Raw genomic sequence first — 14,458 nt, 5'->3', positions numbered from 1 at the left:
CCATAACTATTTTTGTTTATCTTGATTATTTGCCAGTATTTTTAAAAATGAATTTAGTTATTCCTTAGAGGTCTATAAATCTCCATCCTGGTAAAAGATATGACCTGCTTAGAAGCCTGCAACTTGAAGTCAGGGTCCTTTTCATGGATTTTTCTAAAGACATAACATATACATCAGAGTAAAACAATTTCTTTCTATGAATGACAAAACTTAAAGTGGCATGGTTATAGATTTTATTGTAATATAATTGATAAAAAAAACTTTGCTTTTCTATAAGATATAACATTCCAAGACAATAATTTCTTGGTAAATAATAATTACTGTAAAATAGCATGAGAATAATATGAAGTCTATATATATTTAGATTCAATACATAATGTCAGCATATAGAGAACAAATAACATGTAAAAATTTAAAATGTTACACATGGCTTATTGGAAGTGTGCATTGAGCATTGGAAATAATTCATAAACTCCCAATATGGAGCACAAATATCCGGAGTATCACTGCTGGACTCCCTCCACAGGAAACCATCACTTTTGGCTTCTCTGGTGTCACTGACTGGATACCTGCTACCACTGAGTTTCCTGTTTGAACTTGGCTCTGAATCCTTGCAAGTTCCTTTCTGGAGAAGACCGAAATTTCTGTAACATCCATTTTAACAAAATATATGTATACAAATAGAATAGAGTTATTATTAATTTTTATTTGGCAAACTTCCCATGTAATTGCAAGTATATTAAATAGGCCCAATTTAATTTAAAAATATTTTTTTTAAGATGAGAGAATAGCCCTGACCGGTTTGGCTCAGTGGATAGAGCGTCGACCTGCGGACTGAAGGGTCCCGGGTTTGATTCTGGTCAAGGGCATGTACCTTGGTTGCGGGCACATCCCCAGTGGGGCGTGTGCAGGAGGCAGCTGATCAATGTTTCTCTCTCATCGATGTTTCTGACTCTCTATCCCTCTCCCTTCCTCTCTGTGAAAAATCAATAAAATATATTTAAAAAAAAAAAAGATGAGAGAATAAATCCTTGAGGCATTCCAGGGCCCATTGGAATGACTCAAAGTCATCTCTCAGTTAAAAGTCTCTTAAAATTTAAACTTTGGGTAGGTTGTCAGATATACTTAACCAAAACATTGTATCATAAACTCTTTGTAAATCTAAGTAAAAACGTATTTTAAGGTAATAACTCTAAAAGACATTAATCAAACTTAAACCAGTTTTAATATTAAATATTTTGTCCAGACCACAGAATTCTGCTTAATTTATAGTATTTAATCATTTTTAAATTATGACAATAGAATATTATATCCAAGTAATGCCATCTGGAGGCTAAAAAACTACCACACATAATACACAGACAAATACATATCACATAAAGAACATATACATGAACACCATACACATAAATCAAATTACTAATTTTTCCAGAGAAAAATGCAAGATTTTAAAAATATATATTTTTATTGATTTTGGAAAGGGTGAGGGAGAGAGAGATAGGAAAATCAATGATGAGAATCATTGATTGGCTGCTTCTGACATGCCCCCTGCTGGGTATCGAGCCCACAACCTAGGCATGTGCCCTTGACCTGAATCTCTCCTTATCAGGTGAATTGGGCCTGATTTGACCAGTAAAATATATGTTGCCCCATAACATGCCCTAGTTGAAAGGGGACAGGTTCTGACTTTAAAAGAGCCATTGGTTGCTTAGATTTGCACAGAAGCCTTACTCTGAGGGAGAAGGAAAGTTAGTTGGGTAGCGTTAAGAACAGATAAAATAGCCCCAGTATCTACAAGGGCTTTAGTAATTCCCCTTTTATGATAATTTCAATTTACCCTAAAGTATTAGTAAGGAGAAAGGGAAACACCTTCTCACAGTCCTCAGAACATCCATATTTTCACTTGTGTTTATTTTCTCTTTGTAAATCCCATTTTAGTTTTCTGCAATCTTTCTTATGGTGACCTGGCTTTTTACAACAAAAACAGAATCATCTACAGTTACACAGCAGACCTTATTTAGTAATTCTGTTGCCTTGCTCTCAGAAAGCAGGAGGTGTAATAATTGGAACAGATCAGGATAGCCAATTTCCAAATCAAGATATGCTTCGTATATATTCATTCACTTAAATTTTAGAGTTAGCATTTTTCTAATTTTTGCATGCAAAATATTAATTTTGGTACCCAAAGACAACTGCATTTTGGCCATTTTTTTAAGTTTATATTTTCTAGTTAAATCTTCCCATTTCTGTAAAGCACTTGCAAGTAAAGGCTTTCTATTAGGAGTATCAAATGAGGGCTGGGGTTTGGAAGTTTTGGGTCTTGGAGGCACATTTCCCATGTTAATTTTTTAAATTTTATTTTTTGGATATATACAGTTGTTGGAGAGTGGGAATTTTTGAGCATGCTTCCTCCTAGTGAGAAGGCTAACCCCTATTTTGTAAAACTACTGTTTGGAATTCTCTACTGTTTTTTTTTTTTTTTTAGGCAGACTCTTATTCTAAAATTAACTTTGCTTTCTAGCCTGCTTTAGCCTGCTTGAATAATGAGGAAGATAAACTTAGCTGTCTGACTTTGTAGGCCAGAGACTAGATATGCCCATAACCTCAATGCCATGCCAGGTGTATTTTTTAATTGGATAGAACTGCTTTGTTTTAAATTGTTTTAGACTGTTTGCTCTGCAAAAACAGGATGCAGTGAATGGGTTTAAATACGGTCAGACACAAAGGGTCGGGGCTGCTCTCTGGGCTTGCTGTGTGGAGAGAGCAGTCAGCCAGCTGGTTATTAAAAGGCTCCCTAAATTTTAATTTGGTCTGGACTCCAGTGGTCTTTACTCGCGTTCGCTCCACAACATTTGGAGGCCCCCATGAGATAACCAGCCTTTGCCTGGTCCTGTGACCGGAACCCACCGGGGTCCCCAGACTCTCCGACATAGGGGGAGATCTCTGAGAGACGTTCCTCAGCCCCGGGACTGGTAGAGGTCGGAGACCCCGCCTGCTAAGTTTCCTGATGGACTCTGATTGGAGCCACCTGGATCTGGTTCTTACCGGTAAGAAACTTATTTCTGGTTCTGTTCTGTGGGTGCCCATCTGGGGTCTCTGGAAGGCTGGACGCAGCACTACTTCTGAGACCAGATCCCGGCGCACGACGGTGCCCGGCGATCCTGTTTGGTTGTCATTGTCTTTGTTATTCTGTGTTATTGTGGTCTAATTGTCTCTATCATTAAAATGGGTCAGTCTAGTTCATGTTCCTCTGTCTGTACTCCCCTGCAATGTTTTTTGAAAAATTTTCAGGAATTCAAGCAGAGCCTCTGTTAATGCTTTTGATTTACAGAAATTTTGTGAGCGGGAATGGCCAACTTTCCCATACCCAAGTGAGTAGAAGGGGGAGCTTGATCACCTCCCCGGAAGCCATACGGCTTCCTCAGGCAAATTAATCAGGAATCAGGTGGACTGTTTAAACTCTGAATAAATATCTGGTAGAAGTCAAAAACTTGGACTAGCTAGTATATAAATGTGGGACTCTGGAGGTGAATGAAGGAATTATGAGTTCACTTTGCTGTTTGTGTGGGACTAGCCAATTTGCTACCGAGAAGGGAGACTGGACGCAGTCTTAACTCCTCTGGTAGGTTCTCACCAAGACGAGAATTCCGTTCTGGGGCATGGGTGCCGGGGGTGCCCCCATTCCTGTCTGGGAAGTTGGGCATTGTTTCGTTCATCTGCTCAGCTCCAGTCTGGGCTAGTCTACTGAGAGAGTGTGAGTATGGATGTTTGTCTGTCTTGGCATAATTATCTGCTCATTAACTGGTCTGTGTGAAGCAAAAGCCACTTTGTGCCTTCTGGCTGTACACAGGAGAGTATTTGTTATCTCTTTCTATTGTTTAATTTGTTTAAAGATAGGGCAGACCTGCTGTGATGGTCTGCAAATGTCTTAAGCAGTGCTGCTGAGTTATTTTTCTCAGAGATGTTTGCTCTCTATCACAGTGGGAGGGAATCAGCCCATTTAGCTAATAAAAATTTCTCTCTCTGTTTGTATAAGTAAGGGTTTCAGTTTGCTCTGATTTGTGAATTTGCTGTATTAAATTGAAATTTTAAAGTCCTAGGGTTAATTTAAAGGTATAAATTTGTGACATTTCAAAGAACAAAGAACTTTTATTTATGGCTTTCTTATCTCTTTTGGTAATTGGAGACTTCCAGGGGCAGGGCTACAGCTCCGCAGGGCGGAGAGATTTACAGGCCCTGTCCCTGCCTGTGACATCATAGTCCAACATTTGTTTGACTTGCTGTTTTCAGTTATTAGGATCCTCATAGAGGACATAACCTGGGTTTCCCTTCCTCTCTCATCCTGATTCTAATAGCATCTGTAACTGGATTAAAGATCTTTTCTTTCAGGAGGCCATCCAGGCTTTCAGTTCGCAAGAAATCTCCCTACACATCCTTATACTCCTCCGCTATCTTTCCAGGCTGACTAAGAGTCATTTTTCCCCACAGATTGGACCTCAGTCTTCGAAAGGGAGGACTGCTACAGCGGTAGTCTGTAGTTTTCTCTGAAACCCCCACTGTTTCTATTTCTCCCCTCTGTAGGAATTGTCTTCCTCTGACACAATAGGAAAGGGAGACAAGCAACTGGACTGGGGAATGGGAATGGTTGGAGAAATCAAGAGTGGTAAAGGAGGAGGATTTAAGATCCTCTAGGGGCTTAGAGTAAAGAGGAGAAATCTATGAGGGAAAACAACGGTTACAGAAAGAAAAAAATATCCTTAAATGTAAAAAGCCTAAATATACAAGATCTCAGACCATTTGCCTTGTTTCAGGACAGAGTAAATGGTTAATGCAGAAAAAAAGGGGGGGGGGGGTCAGCAGTTAATTATGAAGCAGGGAGAGATAGGTTTTTGTTGATTTTTACTGGCTGCAGACCGCTCTGCTGGTGTAGGGGTCTGGTCCAGGTGTCTTATCAGAACTTCACTAGATTCAAGGTCGCAAGTTTTCTGCAAGCATAATTAATACATTAAAAAAAACTAAACTCCCAGGAGCCAAGCGGAGGAGAAACGGAGCTGAAGTCCACAGCTGCCCTGGTGATTTAAAACTGGTTGCTAGGCAGACTCAGCCCCCAAGAGCCAGATGAAAGAAGGGGGGCTGGATGCCCGAGCTGCCTGCAGTGGCCCTAAGCCGCAGCAGCGAGAAAAGCAGGGGACAGCAGACATTTACCTGACACTAGAGCTACCCCGCTGCTGCCCAGTGAGTAATGAGTGTTTTACAACAAGCAATACAAGACTTAGGCCTTTGGCTTGCTGGCTGCAGCAGTTAAACCAGAAGCCAGTGACTGCTACTAGCCTTCCTGCAGCCCCAGAAATAGAGCAGCAGGCCCGGGATCTGTAAAAGCAGCAGTTAGAGCTAGTGAAAGCTCCCTGTTTGCAAATGTACTGAAAGGGTTCAGTACCTGTTGCTGCTGGAAGAGGAGGGGCTGAGATCCCCTTCCAGTGCACTCCCTTGGGAGAGGCCTGGTCGCTGCTCTGCCACAAAGGGGACTGGCGGGAAGACAAGGGGTCTAATACCCAAGCCACTGCCACAGAAGCGCTTTGCAGTATGCAAAGCTGTTTCTAACTGCAACTCTGGCTGTTTTGGACTGGCAGCTTAAAGTCAAAGAGCAAAGGAAAGGCACTCTCCCTGGACCGGGGAGCCTTCAGGACTTTGAGATTCTCCAAGAGAGGAGGAGTCTGACTGAGGGATGGCAGAGACCCTGTTGGGTTGGAAGGACCTAAGGCCACATGTTAAACTTATAAATTACAGCTTTCTAGGCAGATGTCCAAGCCCAGTTATGTAGGGGTTAAGCTGCCTGTTTACAGCAAAACAATTTTCTCCCGTGCCAGAATAAATTTTAGGGAAATTAGACAGGCTGTGTTTGTGGCTAGGAAGAAGAACTGGCCACCATGCACAGCCCTGACAGTGGCCTACAGAAAACTGTATAATAGACTTAGATGATGCCTGCATCTTCATGGACATGACTCCATAAAGACAAGGACAATTTTGCTTTGTGTGGGAAGGTCAAGAATAGACTTTAGTCACCTCCCTAAGATATTTGTATAGCCCTACCATGTGTCATATATGGTAGCAGAAGATTTGGCTACCTAAGGTGGCCACAGTGCCAGTATTGTACTTCATTGTGTGAATAATATTGCATTAACCTTACAGATTTGAATGCAGTTGCCAAAAGGGCAGGTGCCCAAATGGGCAAGGAGAATACCCATCTGGTTTTGGTCTCTATTAAAAGATAGTTGGCAGCCTGTATACTGTCTTACAGGCCTGTGTGACCATGCCTATGTCAGGTATGGCACAAAACCTCAACTTTAGGAAACTGGGGAAGGCCTGTTTGGAACAGAGGGAAGTGGTGAGTACCAGTCCTTTGTTACAGGAATTACAGACCCCATGAGGTCCTGTGACATGTGAGACCCTGTAAAGCAATAAAGCTCCCTTAGTCCTTTCTCAGAGGGCATGTCACCCCCCTAGAGACCATATGAGATTTTAAGGACAAGTCAAGTAGGGGGAACCCTACTACAAGGAAAGCTAAAATTGTCTACTTAAATATAGACACATTTTGAATTTCTCCTTGTCATTTGAAGACAGTTATATTACTCTGAAGAATCCATAGAAATGACTGACAAGGAAAATCAGAAGATCTTGAAGCAGGTCAGTATATTTTTCTCCTTATATAATTCCTCTGAAATTTGGCAATGCTTAATAAATCATGGCAATACATTTCTTTGCATAAATTCAATAAGACCGGTTTCTAATAGTGGTTTTATTGACCGGAAACTTTGACTGGAGTATCATGTTTTAAAGAGCCCTGCCTGAACTCTGAAGACTTGAAGCCAATAAAAGTGCCATGGAGAAAGTCTGGTATCCTGCTTGGTCGCCCTGAAAATAGCTGGTGCTGGAGCATCAGGCCCCTAACCTACCATCACTGGCGGTTGGTCAGAGTAGAAGGGGAGCAATAAGGGCGCCTCTGCATCCCTGCAGGACCCCCACGCACTCTGAGCCGCGACAAGTAGGAGGGCTGAGATGGGCCTTGAAGCCTAGGGCATGGGCTCAGGTAGAGCCACTATAGGTGAGGACTTCACCTAACTCAGCAGATACTACAGGCAGGCCTGACGGCAGCTGGATGGCTTGGCTTCCTGGCCCTATGGGGCACATTAAGATTCAATCATGAAATTCTGGCAAAGGTAGTCAGTTACCATTCTTATTATGTTTATGCAAACAATCAGGCCAAATTAAATACAATAGATAAAGTAGTCTTGATTTGGCTCTTTTAATAAACATAGAGGTAATTTTAAGGAAAAAAAATTCTATTTCAATAGAGGTTATTAAAACTGAAAGGTTTTCTTTCCCTTCCACCGGACCATTTGTTACAGTTTGTCTCTGCCAGGTCACAAGCCCACCTCCTTCTGTGCCCAGGCCTCATCGTCCCTCTGACAGACAGCAAGGATCTCTTGGCTCTGAGGGAAAACTCCGACCCTCCTCAGCACGAAGCAGCTACAGAAGAAATTCAATGTCCATTTTCCCTACAGGAATTCAGAGCCAGGATCCTTGAGGTAATTAGGCAGTTAGACAGACATGAGCAGAGTAAGGATGATGGACCAACTAGCGCTACCAGATGTAACTAAGTCTTCCCACCTCTATGTATGTGAGACAAGGGACATAGCCAAAGAGGTACTCACCAAAGTCTCAGCCCTTAGAAAAGGCCAGTAGCCTATTTATCCAAAAGACTTAACCCCTTTGCATTTGGGTGACATACTTGCTTCCAGGTGGTAGCAGCCACAGCTATGCTTATTGAAAAAGCAAATAAGTTAACCCTAGGGCAGTAACTAAATCCTAACTGCCCCACATGAGGTCAAGGCTTTACTCCAGAACACACTAGAGCACTGGATGTCAAACACTCGAGTCACCCAGTTTCAGGCTCTCTGGTAGACAAAAGAAAAATCAGTAACAATTTATACTGATAGCAGGTACGCATTTACAATAGCTCACATACATAGTGCTATTTACAAGGTAAGGGGTCTCCACAGAAGCAAGAGGGAACAGGGCCACAGATAAAGCTGCCTGGGAGGCTGTCCTAAAACCAGTGGGGCCTCTACAGATTCTAGTGACTCTTCCAGACCCTGATCTACCCAATTTAGAAAAGCTGAAATCCATAACCAGTCTTTATTCAAGTTCTCACAGGCTTTACAGTCTACTCAGGAAGCAATCCAGAAGCACATCTGAGATGCTCTACCTGTACCAGCTTCTGATCCGGTTCATCTCTTCCACCCTGGTGACTCTGTTTGGGTAAAGAAATTTGCCACCTAAGGACTGACTCCTACCTGGAAAGGACCATCTCCACGGCAGTCAACGTTAACGGAATCCCAACGTGGCTTCATCACACCCGGCTTAAGACAGCCCAGGCAAAATAGAGAGTCCAGGACTTTTCAGACCCTCTAACGATTAGTCCTGGCCCTCATTCTGGGCCCTTATCTTATAAACAGGCCCACTGACTTTATTCAGCAGAGAATTAATTCTATCAAGCTTATAGTCCTCATGGGTCAATATAACTCCCTTGCCAACAATGACCCAAAAGAGTCAATGATTTGACTCATGTACATAAAACCAGTGGGAATGTTGGAGAGTGGGAATTTTTGAGCATGCTTCCTCCTAGTGAGAAGGCTAACCCCTATTTTGTAAAACCACTGTTTGGAATTCCATACTGTTCTTTTTAGACGGACTTTTATTCTAAAATTAACTTTGCTTTCTAGCCTGCTTTAGCCTGCTTGAATAATGAGGAAGATAAACTTAGCTGTCTGACTTTGTAGGCCAGAGACTAGATATGCCCGTAACCTCAATGCCATGCCAGGTGTATTTTTTAATTGGATAGAACTGCTTTGTTTTAAATTATTTTAGACTGTTTGCTCTGCAAAAACAGGATGTAGTGAATGGGTTTAAATACGGTCAGACACAAAGGGTCAGGGCTGCTCTCTGGGCTTGCTGTGTGGAGAGAGCAGTCAGCCAGCTGGTTATTAAAAGGCTCCCTAAATTTTAATTTGGTCTGGACTTCAGTGGTCGTTTACTCGCGTTCGCTCCACAACACAGTCTGATTTGTCATTGCCACAGGCTTGGATTAAAAGCTTAGGCAAAATAGGTGAAGGGAGTTGAAAGGTATACATTTTCAGTTATAAATTAAATAAGTAGAGAAGTGAAGATGGTGGCTAGCAGGATGGAGGTGAAGGAGAGGGTGTGAGTGAGTGAGGGGGTGAAAGGAGAGTGTGGTGTGTGTGTGTGTGTGTGTGTGTGTGTGTGACAGTTAAATCTGGCAGGAGTAGCAGGGGTTGGCAGACCAGGTTCTCCTGGATAGGGAGCACCTACCACTTCTGTGGGCACTCCCCGGCTGCAGGGCTCAGGCACAGAGCCCATGCCATCTTGAAGGGGAGAGCAGCCTCTTCTAGGAACTCATCAGCACCACCACCAAGACTGGCCTTGGACACTGCCTTCAACCTTGCAGCCACTCCAGCCAAAATCCTGCTGCCCCACCCGCAGACCTGCAGACGCTAGGACATCCACCTCCAAAGGTGCACAGCTCCTGAAGCAGTAAGTGCGACTTCCCTCACCCCAGCTACTTGACTTCTAGACACCTCAGTTGTACCTCCCCAACATGCAGGCTTCCTGAGCCCACCGCCCCACAGGCCACTCTTGGGTACCACTGTGAGCCCCTGCTGGGCATGCTCATATCCAAACAAGGGCACACAGCCCCGTCAGTAGAAATTCTGAATCCCCCCTTCCTAGCTGCCTGCCCACCAACACCATGGTCACGCGGCTTCAGTGCAAGGGCCCCTCTCAGTGTGTGAGTGTGCCACCCTGACAAAGGACCCCTGGTGCCTCTGTGAGCTGCCACTGGGTGCGTGCAAATCCAACCATGGGTGCAAGGCCACAGGCAGCAAAAACAGTCTTCCCACTCTACAACTGTCAATCTCCTGACACCACAGTCACACTTTTCCAGTGTGCAGGCTTTCTGAGCCCACTACCCCACAAGCTGCTCTTGGGTGCCTCTGTGAGCCCCCGCTGGGCGTGCTCATATCCAAACAAGGGTGCAGAGCCCCAGCAGTAGAAATTCTGACTTCCTCCTCTCCCAGCTGCCTGCCCACAGACACAATGATCACACGGCTTCAGCGCAAGGGCCCCTCTCAGTGCATGAGTGCACCATCCTGGCAAAGGGCCCCCAGTGCCTCTGTGAGCTGTCACTGGGCAAGCATGAATCCAACCAAGGGCTCAAGGCCCTGACAGCAAAAAACTGAGTCTTCCCACTCCACAAATGCTGACCGCTGGCCACCACAGTTGCGCTTTTCTAGTGCACAGGTGTCCTGAACCCTATCACCCTGACAGGTGGTTCCTGTATGCTTCTGTGAGCCCCCACTCAGCATGCTCATATCCAAACAAGGGCTCACAGCCCCAGCAGTAGAAATTTGGACTTCCTCCCCTCCTGGCTGCCTGTCCACAGACACCGCAGTCACGCAGCTTCAGTGCAGGGGCCCCTCTAGTGCACTGCCCTGGCAAACGGCCCCCAGGTGCCTCTGTGAGCTGCTACTGGGCGCACATGAATCCAAAAAAGGGCACAAGACCCCGACAGCAAAAACTGAGTTTTCCCACTCCACAGCTGCCAACCTCCAGACACCACAGTTGCACCTTTCCATTGTGCAGGCCTCCTGAGCCCCACCACCCCAAAGGCGGCTCTTGGCTACCTCTGTGAGCCCCTGCTGGGTGCGGTCATATCCAAACAAGGGTGCACAGTGCCAGCAACAGAAACTTGGTTTTTCACCTTCCCACCTGCTTATACACAGACACTGCTGTCACGCAGTTTCAGTGGGAGGGCCCCTCTACATACGCTGCCCTGGCAAACGGCTCCCAGGTGCCTCTGTGAGCTGCTGCTGGGTGTGGGAGAGTAAATCCAACAAAGGGTGCAAAGCCGTGGCAGCAAAAACTGAGTCATCCTCCTCCACAGCTGCTGGCCGCCAGACACCACAGTTGTGCCTTTCCAGTGAGCAGGCCTCCTGACCCCCACAACCCTGACAGGCATCTCCTGGGTGACTCTGTAAGCCCCCACTGGGCACATGTGAATTCAACCAAGAGAGCAAGGCAGCAAAAATTGGGACTTCCCCCTCCCTGGCTGCTTGCCCCAAGACATTGTAGTTGCTCCTTTCCAGCACACAGGCATACTGAGCCTGCTGCCTGTATAGGCAGCTCCCAGGTGCCTCCTTGAGCCCCTGCTGGGTGCGCTCATATCTAAACAAGGGCACACAGCCCCCGCAGTAGAAATACGGACTTCCCCTTTACTGGCTGCCTACCCATAGACACTGCAGTTGTGTGGTTTCAGCATGCAGGCCTGCTGAGGCTGCTTCCCCAGCAGGTGACTCCCAGGTGCCTCTGTGAGCCACCACTAAGGGCATTCGAATCCAACCAAGGGCACAAGGCCTTGGCAGCAGAAACTCAGACTTCCCCCTCCTCAGCTGCTGACCTCCAATCACTGCAGTCGCACTGATCCAGCGTGCAAACCCCCTGACCTGCTGCCCTGGTAGGTGGCCCCTGGGTGCCACTCTGAGCCACTGCAAGGCACAACCCCAGCTGCTGGCATCCAGTCCCCAACATACAGCTCATGGGCGCCTCTGTAAGCAGCCACTGGGCACATGTATCCAACCAAGAGTGCACATCCCCCGAAGCAGAAACTGGGACTTCTCCCTCCACAGGGCCGGTGGCACACCACAATCACTCTGATATAGCATGTGGACCCCACGAGCACACACCCCTTGAAGATGGCTCCAGGGACTCTCTGTGAGCTGCCACTGGGCGTGTGCCTCTCCAACCAAAGGTACACAGCTTCCTCAGCAGGATCCAAGACCTCCCCCTCCCAGCTTCCTACCTTTGGACAGCTTGATGAGTCAATGATCACTTGCCTCCCTGGACAAGGTCGCATTGTTTTAGCCACAGCCTCTGAGATTTCCACATCCCTAGCTGCTCGATCCTGAACCTGCCTCAACCACAGAGTATGAGACACCCACCCCCACTGTCACAGGCTCTGGGACCCTTGTAGTGAGTTTCAAAGTGATGCTAATCCAGCAAGAGTCACACCACACTGGCCAAAGTCACAGTACCTGAGCCTCAGGCACCAAGACTCCTTCCTCCCAGGTCATGGACTCTGGGAACCCAGAGTGAGCACATACCAGTGAGACCTCAGACAACCTTTTCCACAAGAGCTGGAACCATGATCACATCAAAAACAGCTTGAAGCCATGATCACATCAGTGAAGCCAGGGGTCAGTCACATTGCCAATCCATGACAAGATTTCATCCACAAATAAGAAACTAAGATTCAATATGCAACTACATTAAGAGAACCCAAATAACTCAAGTAGGGAGCTCCGCTAGATCACCAAGCCCAGAAGACCTGAGAGATAGCACCAGTAGCACCACCCCCCGCCCCAAAGAACATAGGTAGCAAAGCAGTTGGATCTAGGATGCAGAAACAATTAAAACATTACAACAAAACATGGGGAGACAAAAAAAAAAAATGAAAAAGAGCAATCCCCAAAGGAAAGAAAAAGAGGAATCACAGGAAAGGGAATTAAATGAAATGGAAGCAAGTAACATGTCAGAGAAAGAATTCAGAGTAATGGTTATAAGGATGCTCAAATGGCTGGATGAGAAATACACACAACTCAATGAGAATTATAAGAAGCTGAATGAGAATGTCAACAACATGAAAAGTAACCAAGAGGAAATGAAGAATAACATAGCTGCAATAAAGAACACAATGGAAGGCTTAAACAATAGATGAGAAGAAGCTGACAACTGCATCAGCGAATCAGAAGACAAGGTAGGAAAAAACATACAAACACAGCAGCAACTGGAAAGAAAACTTGAAAAGCAGGAGGAGAACCTAAGGGAGCTTTGGGACAACACGAAATGAAACAATATCTGCATAATAGGGGTATCAGAAGAAGAGGAAGTGGAGCAAAGAATTGAAAACCTGTTTGAAGAAATAATGACAGAAAACTTCCCTGATGTTTGGTGAGAAAAAATCCATGCAAGTCCAAGAAGCACATAGAATCCCAAACAAGATGAACCCAAAAAGACCAATACCAAAACACTTCATAATTAAATTGGCAAACATCAACAACAAAGTTAGAATCTTATAGGCTACCAGAGAGAGACAGAAAGTTACCTACAAGGGATATCCCATTAGAATATCAACTGATTTTTCAACAGAAACACACCAGGCCAGAAGTGAATGGAATAAAATATACAAAGTGATGCAAAACAAGGAACTGAATCCAAGAATAATCTACTTAGCAAGGCTATCATTCAAAATTGAAGGTGGAATCAGGAGCTTCACAGACAAAAAAGGACTAAGAGAGTTTATTACAATCAAGCCAGCAAGCAAGTACTTATCAATAATAACATTAAATGTAAATGGATTAAATGCTCCAATCAAAAGACATAGGGTAGCTGAATGAACAAGAAAACATGACCCATATAGTTGCTGTCTGCAAGACACCCACCTCAGAACAAAGTATTCACACAGACTGATAGTGAAGGGATGGACATTTTTTTTTCAGGCAAATGGAAATGAGAAAAAAGCTGGGGTTGCAATACTTATATCTGACAAAATAGACCTCAAATTAAAGGCAATAACAAGAGATAAGGAGGTCCACTTCATAATACTAAAGGGAGCAATTCAACAAAAGGATATAACTCTGGTAATCATATATGCACCCAATGCAGGAGCACCCAAATACATAAAACAACTTCTGGAAGATATCAAGAGAGAGATCAACAGCAATACAATTATAGTAGGGGACTTTAATACCCCATTGACACAACTGGATAAATCCTCTAAACAAAAAGTCAGCCAAGAAACAGAAAGCCTAAATGACTCAGCAGATCAGATGGACTTAATTGACATCTTCAGAACATTTCATCCCAAAGCTACAGAATATACATTCTTCCCAAGTGAACCTGGGGCATTTTTAAAGATAGACCACATATTAGGACACAGGCAAAATCTCTTCAAATTCAATAAGTTAGAAATCATAACAAGCATCTTCTCAGATCACAATGGCAAAAAATTAAAAAATAAACGACAATAAAAACAATGAAAAAAATCAAACACTTGAGTCTAAATAGCATGCTATTAAACAATGATTGGGTTAGCAAAGAGATCAAAGAAGAAATAAAAAGCACCCTGGAAACAAATGAGAATGAAAACACAACAATCCAAAAACTATGGGACACAATAAAAGCATTCCTAAGAGGGAAGTTCATAGCTCTACAGGCCTACATCAAAAAAAAAAAAAAAAGAAAAGAAAAAAATGGTAATAACTTATCCAACCTTGCAACTTAAATATTTAGAAAGAGAGCAACAAGAAAAGCCCACAGAAGCCAG

Source organism: Plecotus auritus (genome assembly GCF_963455305.1).
Source record: "Plecotus auritus genome assembly, chromosome: X".
Lineage (NCBI taxonomy): Eukaryota > Metazoa > Chordata > Mammalia > Chiroptera > Vespertilionidae > Plecotus > Plecotus auritus.
Note: the sequence above shows the minus strand (reverse complement) of the source record.